The sequence below is a fragment of the Panthera uncia genome, chromosome C2 (assembly GCF_023721935.1).
Source record: "Panthera uncia isolate 11264 chromosome C2, Puncia_PCG_1.0, whole genome shotgun sequence".
NCBI lineage: Eukaryota > Metazoa > Chordata > Mammalia > Carnivora > Felidae > Panthera > Panthera uncia.
Window position 1 is genome coordinate 127,654,464 of NC_064810.1, and position 9,350 is coordinate 127,663,813.

A 9,350-nucleotide genomic window follows, 5' to 3' on the forward strand; every position below is an offset into this window, starting at 1 on the left:
ACTGGGTTAAACAAAGTTAAACAGTTTCTGCATTGCAGTTTCTTAGAGACTTTAATCTTGGGTGTGTACGGAAAATCTTTAAGATGGCCATAGAACTAGTGGCAACTCTCACGAGACCTTTATTTTTCAAAAAAATTTATGATATCAAGGCAGGTGGGGATATAACCAGAGTTGGCTTTTGGGGGAGGGTAATTACCCCTCCCCTTTCTTCCATTCCCTAATTCAACACACACACAGAAATTCATCTTGATGAGAAGACTGCTAATGTTATGGGTTATAGCCACATGGTTATGGGGTCATGGTGTTAGGAGGAATAGTTTGGGGTGTGGAGAAGGGAAAGGTGAAATTTTTGAGATTGCTGCATTTATTATCTTTATGCACATAGTTCTTAATGTGGCTATAGCAAATACTTATTCTTTGGGAAATGGATACAGAAGACAGCATAAAATGGGGGAAATACACGCTGTCTGATATAGGGAAGATACCCAGCTGTGAGGAATGAAGAACAGAACTAGGAAGTGTGACAGTAAAGTCATCCAGCTAATTACGACACCCACTAGTTCACTGGGGGTGTGTTTTCTTTCTAAGTTTTCCTAGTCTATCCTTTTCTCTTAGGAAGGCTGACTGGAGCTGCACCCTCACGGAAGGAGCCTCTTGCCTTGAGAAAACCTCAGGACCCTGGTCTGCCTGAGGTCTTAAGAAGTGTTCCATTTTCCTCTTGGGTATACATGTACTTTCCTTGCCTGCTCTTGGCCATTGGAGTGATGAAACCCAAAGCTAAGGCAAGGACACCAAGAAGGCCACTTACCTCTACCCTTTGGGATAGGGGTTGGAAAAACTCTGTTTTTCCAGAGCCAGAGAGTAAATAGTTTTGACTTTTCAGACCATGCAATCTCTATTGCAACTACTCATCTGAAGGCAGCCATAGATAATAATGTTAATGAAAGAATGTGGTTGGGTTCCAATAAAGCTTACTTATAAAAATAGGTGGTGGGATGAATTTGGCCTGTGGCCATAGTTTGCTAACCTTTGCTTTGAGAAATGATTTCATACAGTGAGCATATCACTGCACTTTAAGTCAACCAAAGCCCATTGTAAAGAACATGCATTTTCCTGAGGTTTCCTCTCTGTGCATCTTGCTCATGAGCCTGTGGCATAAAGTGTTAGGTTTGAGTCTCCTGGATTTGTGTCATATTTCTCTCCTTCTTTTTCACAGACAGGACAAAAAAAAAAATAAATTGTGATGCTCTTGTGAGGTAAGCTGTACCCATAATAATTTTGCCCCTATTTTGCAGATGCTTGACATTTACTTTTGAATTTTCTATAAAGGACACATTGGGGAAAAAATCTAATTGCAAGATAAATTGTAGGAAATTAAATGATGCAATTTGGTGACTTGTAAAAAGGTAGGTTAAATTTGCAATAACCATCATGAGACATGAGACACTGGTATATTGCTTGTGCATTAGAAGGGTTGTCAGCATATTTAGTGTAGATGAGTAGGGATAACTATGAAATAAAACTTCACAGTAATGAGACCCACACCATCTGCACAATAGCCTTCCTGCGTTTCTGTGCATTGGAAACTTTAATGACATTACCTCAAAATATGGCCCAGATTTCTTCCCTTTTATGAATCTCCAAAGTATTGTGCCACTGCTATTTCTCATAGGATAACTACAGGTCTTGGGTTCGGGCAAGCTCAAACAGAGTTACACAGGAAGTCATTCCTGCTGTTCAGGATCCACTTAATTGCCAGCTTTGCTAGATCACCCATCAGGTAACCCCAAAACTTTTCTAAAGAAACAGAGCCGAAATCAAGGTGGGGGAGATTTGATGGTTGCCAGCATGTGGCTGCATTTTTCTACCTTTGGATACCAGTGGATTCATTTTCAGGCTTGCCAAGGTCTTAGGCACCTCCGTCCCTTCGTTCCACAGCGAGCAGTTTCTCTAGACAATGGGGGTACAAAGAATGCAAGCAGAGAGTTCTGGCAGCTAATTTATAAATCTCTAGCTTGAATTCTATCCTATTGGTTCTCCTGAACTCTATGAAATCTAATTAGACAGTTCTGTCTGATTTTCTCCCCAAACCTTATGTGCCTTTGTATCTTCTCATTTGATACCTAATGAGTGGGACTGGGTTCATGCTTATCAGCTGGTCTTCCTGAGGTCTGTGAAACCATTTCCAGAGTGAAAAAGTCACAGGTAACAGTTCCAATTAGCAGAATGCATGTAGCTTTCTTCTAAAAGAACCCAAAGCAGAAGCCTAGGTTACATTTGGTTTGGATTAGTTCTTGATTTCAGTACCTATGACTGAGAGGCTTTCTGATAAAATAATACAGCACAAACAAACCCTGAAAAATCAAGATGTAGTTTGTCCAGTGTGTTTAAGGCTTTGGAACTGACCAAATACCACACAAAGTAGATTATATAATTGCTTCTTCTATTGCGTTTTTAATTTTATTGCATATTTAATACCTTGTGTGACCTAATGGGCCTATTAGAAGGGAAATTTTTTAACATAAAGTATAAGATCTTGAGGAACTTAACAGAAGACCATGGGGTAAAGGAAGGGGAAAAAAAACAAACAGAGAGAGAGGGAGGCAAACCATAAGAGACTCTAAAATACAGAGAACAATCTGAGGGTTGATGAGGGGTGAGGGAGAGGGGAAAATGGGTGATGGGCATTGAGGAGGGCACTTGTTGGGATCAGCACTGGGTGTTGTATGCAAGCAATGACCCACAGGAACCTACCCCAAAAACCAAGAGCACACTTTACACACTGTATGTTAGCCAATTTGACAATAAGTTGTACTAAAAAATAATATACAGTATATGAATATCACATATTGTATCTAATGAAGTCACAAGATCAGATCTTGTTGCCTTTGTTTAGGCAACCAGTGTCTGTCCATCTCACTTTTACTGCCAATTACTTGGAGAATGCACTTTCCCCATTTTGTTGTTAAAATTCCACTTTCCAACTCCAGATTTACCCAACTCCATGCCACTAAGGCACTCAAATCATTGCATAGGTTCTGGTCACCAACATGAGTTTTAAGTGGGTCATAGGTTCACTATTAAGCAAATGGAATATCTTTAGACTTTCCCTGAGACATATAGGATAGAAGCAAAGTTCTTTCCACCAGATTTGAATAAAAAAACCCAATGTAGCTCTTCACGCAGTTACAGCCATGTTGTTGTCATGTGAATGCTAAGCATGGTTGAACCTCTACAGGGCAGAGCCAAGAACTAAAGAGGAAGAAAGGTTTTGGGGACAGTCATTGGAGCCCTAATCAGTTCACATCTGATTTCCCCATGGATTTTTCAATTATATAAGTTAATAAATTTTGGGGGCACCTGTGTGGCTCAGGCAACTAAGTGTCTGACTCTTGATTTTGGCTCAGGTCATGATCTTGTGGTTCATGAGATCAAGCCCTATGTTGGGCTTTGTGCTGACAGCATGGAGCCTGCTTGGGATTCTCTCTCTCCCTCTCTCTCTGCCCTTGCCCCACTTTGCATGCTCTCTGGCTCTCTTAAAATAAATAAACAAATACCTTTCTTGCTTAAGAAACTTTGGGTTATATTTTCTGTTACTTGTAAGCAAACAAGGTATAAATATTCAGACACAGATGAGCACTGATCATGCTGAAAGGAACCTGAGGGATTATTCTCTCCAACACCTTTAGAATTAATAAACCAGGGACAGGTGCCATTTACATAGTCTGCTGGTGGTGGAAGTATGTGTAGCCTCTGAGACTTTCTTTTCCTGCCATTAAATTAAGGATTGTATCTCTCCTTGGGAGATGAGACACATTCCAGAAAGTTACCTAGTCTTTTTTATTTATTCTCATTCAAATATGCCAGTTCTGATGTCAGTTCTTACTTTTATCTTCTAAAATAAAACCACAACTGGCTTGCCAACTAAACAAAAACAAAAGCAAAATGAGTTATTGTAACAGGCTTTTGCCTTGTCAACGAGTTGAAACTATAACATCTCCTATGGCTGTGTGATGGGCCTGTGATACCCTGGTTTCTGTTACCTCAAAAGTGGGTACATCCTACCCACTGGCATCAGGTAACTTGACTTGGCTCCCATGGTGGCTTCTAACCAACCCTGCCTCCCAGACTTGAGGACTGAGTCCCCATCCTTTCTCTCCTAGAGTCAGCCTCTGCTTAGGTGCCTCCTCTACTTTGGGCAAAGCCTCTGGCCCTCCCCAGAGTTGATGCTCAAGTCTTATCTCCAGTCACACTTCCCTGTCCCCTCTCACTAAACTCTCTTTCCAGGATTCTACCAATAGTTTGAACTCTGGTTCTTATAAACCTGTACTGCTGGTCCCTTTGGCCTCATTAAAAGGTTATCTGTGGTGTTTTCCTGCTCAGATGGCCCTTGAGACTCCTTTGACTATGCTCCTTGGGAATGCTGGAATATTTATTTCTTGCAAAAAAAGCAGTTACCCTATTTGCTAGTCCCAGAAACTTTAGCTAGTGCTGATGTCCTGAGGGCTTAAATGAATTTACAGACTTAAGAAAAAGTAAAATATGAGCCAATATTTAAAAACCTGTAGATATTATGTCACAACTATCTAGTTTTAGACTATTCTTTAAAAAATTAGATGATCTGGGGCACCTGGCTGGCTCAGTCAGGCATCCAGCTCTTGATTTTGGCTCAAGTCATGATTTCACAGTTCATGGGTTTGAGCCCTGCGTTGGGCTCTGAGCTGACAGTGTGGAGCTTGCCTGGAATTCTCTCTCTGCCCCTTCCCCACACCTCTTGCGCTCTCTCTCTCAGGACAAATAAACTTTAAAAAAATCTTTAAAAAATTAGATGATTTGACAACTCTGTTTCCCCATTTTCACATTTTACAGCTTTTTGATATGAGTGCCCTTTGGAGAGAGTATTCTGCAGTCCCCAGCATTCCCTATTGTACCTCTTCCAGCTCTATCATGGCTTTACCTTATCTGCCTGCTCAGTGTTCCCGTTTGAGTGTGTAACTTCTTTCCGAGTTCAGCCATTCCAACCCTGTTTTAATCTCAATGATATATTGTGAGTATCTCTTATTCTCAAGCATGTGCAATTCAGATTGTGTATATGTTGATTTAGTTATTCTTTGTTGGTTGGATATCCTGTACATATGTAATAATATGTTTTGGAGTATAACTCCCGTAGCATAGTAGGTGCTTAGAAATGTCTCTTGAATCAATATTTGTGAAGCAGCTACTAAGTACCAGTAAAGCATAGTGCAGAGTTTCTCAGTGAATGGTTCATAAACCACTGATTTTAGAATCACCTGTGGTGTTTGGTGATGCTTAGTAAGTATATAGATTTGGAAGCCCCACTCCAGGTCTACTGTAGTGCATCATCTAGGTGTGAGGCCCTGGAATCTACATTTTACAGAAGGCATAGTTTGAGACTCACTGAGTGGCAGTGATGGTAACACCCATGTTAGTGATGGTGGCCTGGGCAAAGTGATGAAAATGTGCTCCAGAAGGACGAGCACCTGGCAGTTCTGTTGACCAGCTATGTGCACCATAGCCCCCACAGCATGGCAGGGGCCAGCCAGGAGTTACGTAGGCCCATCAGTGTAGGCCCGGTTTAAAGGAGAGTGGGGCAGGCAGGACAGGGGCAGTGATTGTTTCCAGTTGGGTTCTCCATGAGCCCATTCTGCACTGGGGCTTTGTTTTTTGTTTTTGTTTTTTTAAAATATGAAATGTATTGTCAAATTGGTTTCCATACAACACCCAGTGCTCATCCCAACAGGTGCCCTCCTCAGTGCCCATCACCCACTTTCCCCTCCCTCCCACCCCTGTCAACCCTCAGTTTATTCTCAGTTTTTAAGAGTCTCTTATGGTTTTCCTTCTTCCCTCTCTGTAACTTTTTTTTCCCCTTCCCCTCCCCCATGGTCTTCTGTTAAGTTTCTCAGGATCCACATAAGAGTGAAAACATATGGTATCTGTCTTTTTCTGTATGACTTATTTCACTTAGCATAACTCTCTCCAGTGCCATCGATGTTGCTACAAAAGGCCATTTTTCATTCTTTCTCATTGCCAGTAGTATTCCATTCCAAACCACAACTTCTTTATCCATTCATCAGTTGATGGACATTTAGGTTCTTTCCATAATTTGGCTACTGTTGAAAGTGCTTCTATAAACATTGGGGTACAAGTGCCCCTATGCATCAGCACTCCTGTATCCCTTGGGTAAATTCCTAGCAGTGCTATTGCTGGGTCATAGGGTAGATCTATTTGCACTGGGGATTTGAATGCAGCAAGTTTATTGGGCTTTGTTCTCAGGATCAACACCTGGGGTGAGAGGGAGTGAAGAAAACAAGACTGGGAAGAGAGACAAGTTGAACAACAAAAGGCCTCAGTCATTCCTACAGGGGACTCTGCAGCTGAGACTGCTTTCAGAGTTGCCGTGGGTTGGGTCAAGTAGATCGGGCCTTTATATTTTCCATCCCAGTCACTGGATGTGGGCTTCTCCGGAAAAGACAAGAGTACACCTCGAGTAGAGACCTGTCTTTAGCTGAGAGCAGACCCCACAGAGGGTCTCAGCAGAGAGCTTTCAGCCTCTATAATTCCCAGCACCAGAAACTGAGAGTACTCTAGTCCTGAAGGCATAATGCAGACAGCACTCAACAGCATCTCCTATAGCAAGGTTTGACAAACTGTGGCCCAACATGCACCCCGTTACATGTTTTATTTTATTTATTTAAAAAAAATTTTTTTTAACGTTTATTTATTTTTGAGACAGAGAGAGACAGAGCATGAACAGGGGAGGGTCACAGAGAGAGGGAGACACAGAATCTGAAACAGGCTCCAGGCTCTGAGCTGTCAGCACAGAGCCCGACGCGGGGCTGGAACCCACGGACCGTGAGATCATGACCTGAGCCGAAGTCGGACGCTTAACCGACCGAGCCACCCAGGTGCCCCTCGTTACTGTTTTAGTAGATGAGAATTTCCTGGACCACAGCTGTGGTCATTCACTTATATATTGTCTGTGGCTGCTTCCTACCACAATGGCAGAGTTGGCTCGTCGTGCTAAAATATTTACTACCTGGCCCTTGAAGAAAAAGTTTGTTGCAGACACTTGAGGTAGGAGAAGACCAATCCACAGTGGCTTCTCCAGCAGAATGTCTTTGTGACACTTTACAAATACTAGGGTATTAGGAGGCAGGTGGAAGGAGGGGAAGGTGAGAATAAGGGAAAACACTCTGGCTTAGGCAGGAGGCCTCTTTAAAAATTTTGCCTCAAGGTATTTAGGTCCAAGAAGGTAACTTCCGGCTGTCCCACTGAGCTGCCCTACAGCCTGGATCAGGGTTTTCTCTTACTTTTACATGATGGGGTCAAAGAAGGAGGTCCATGATTATTTTTACAGAGGTGATGTAATTCATAAAAAGCTTATCTTATATTTTTACATTCATTTGCTACAGGAAGAGAGGGTGACCAGCTCAATCTTGTGTTTAAACAGGGTCTGTGATTAAAAGGTTTTAAGGTATTCAGGAGTTCTAAGGCTCATGTTAGAGGGAAGGGGAGAGCTCCAGAGGAGCCATGGCTTAATGTCTCCGTGGTCAGAGACAAACACATGTGAATGTCAGTTCCCGGAGATGTTGGTTTTGAACAAGACTGCCCAAGCTTTAGTAAGAGCTTGTTCATTTCAACGCAGTGCTTCTTTACCATTCACTTAAAATAGGTAGTTTCTATAACAACGGTCCTAACTTAAATAGATACATGCTCATCTCTTTGTTATGGAGGAAGACAATGTTTCCAAGACTCTGTTCTGCTTTGCTAATCACTTTCAAGACTGAAAAAGATGTTCTGACTCATAACTTCATAGGGGATTGAGCCCGTCTCACTAAGTTGTCTCTGTGAACTCTGAACGACTATTTGGGGGCAGAATCCAGCAACCTGTGGGGGCCAGAAACCTATTTGTCTCTGTGCAGAAGTGAGGTTAGGTCCATTTGAAGTCTCTAGTCTTGGCTGAGACAGTTAAAAATGCAAGACACTCAGTGTGGATGACACCCACGAGCCAGTCAGCAGGGCAGGTGGGAGGGGAGGTTTAGGATGAAAGAAAGCTTTTGGAGGGTGAGGGCAGTGTTTTTTAAGTCGTGACAAAAGACCGTCTACATCCGGATTACTTGGAGAGCTTGATTTTTAAAAAAAGACGTCTAAGCCCCAACTTGATCTTTCCAAATCAGATTCTAGCAGAGTGGAACCCTGAATCTGGACTTTTAATTTATTTTATTAATTTATTTTTTATTTTAGAGAGAAAGAGTGTGTGAGCATGTGAGCAGGGGAGAGGGGCAGAAGGATAGAGAAAGAGAGAATCTCAAGCAGGCTCCATGCGTAGTGAGGAGCCCAATGTGGCGCTTGATCCCACGACCCTGGGATCATGACCTGAGCTGAAGGCAAGAGTCGAATGCTGAACTGACTGAGTTACCCAGATGCCCCTGGGCTTTTTAAAAACAGTGTCTTCAGGTGATTCTGATACACACCAGTTTGAGGAACATCTTAGCTCATCTTTTGCTCCCTTGCTATCTATCTACTGCATCCAGGGGAAAATGTATTTACATGACCATCAAGAACATATTTGTTGGGGGGATAAAATCCCAGTGAGGGACTTGTATTCTGATAGGGTTGGCATTTAGGGATATGGTAGTGAGGCCATTAAGGTTTATGATTTCATGTGTATAACTGTAGATCTTTCGTTCATTCTTTCTAAATTCAGTCAACAAACATGTAAATATTGATTGATCATCTGCTGTGGAGCAGGCATTGTGCTAGGCATGGTGGGTACCAGGATGTATAAAAGGAATCCCTACCCTCAAGGAGTTCACAGTCTGGCAATTGCTGCCATTTCACAAATGAACCACAGGCTCAGGCAGTTTGCAGAGATGGACTGCTACTAAGTGGCAGAACTGGGACTCAGTTTTGAACTCCTGAGTCTCCTAGTCTGGTGTCTTTTGAGCCCACCTTCTACTTTTTTTAAATGTAATGATGGCCTTTCTTTAAAAAATAGGCTTGGTTTGGAACATGCTAAGAACATGAAGAATCACACTCAGCATATTTTACCATCTTTTTTTTAACCCCCCAGCCATCTCTTTGGAGTTAGGAATACTGCCATCGTTTAGAAATGATTATGACTATGTAAGTCTCTCACTATAATCATGTTTGAGCCTTGAGACTTTCTTGAGTGAAAGGATTCCTTAAAAGAAGAGTGTTTTGAAACTTTCCTAAGTAAGCTTTCCTACATGGAGGTCATAGAGAACAAGATCAAGTACTGCAGAGATGTTGAATAAGAGGCAAAAGGAGATGAGGTCATTGAATGTGGGACCTAGGAGGCCATTAGT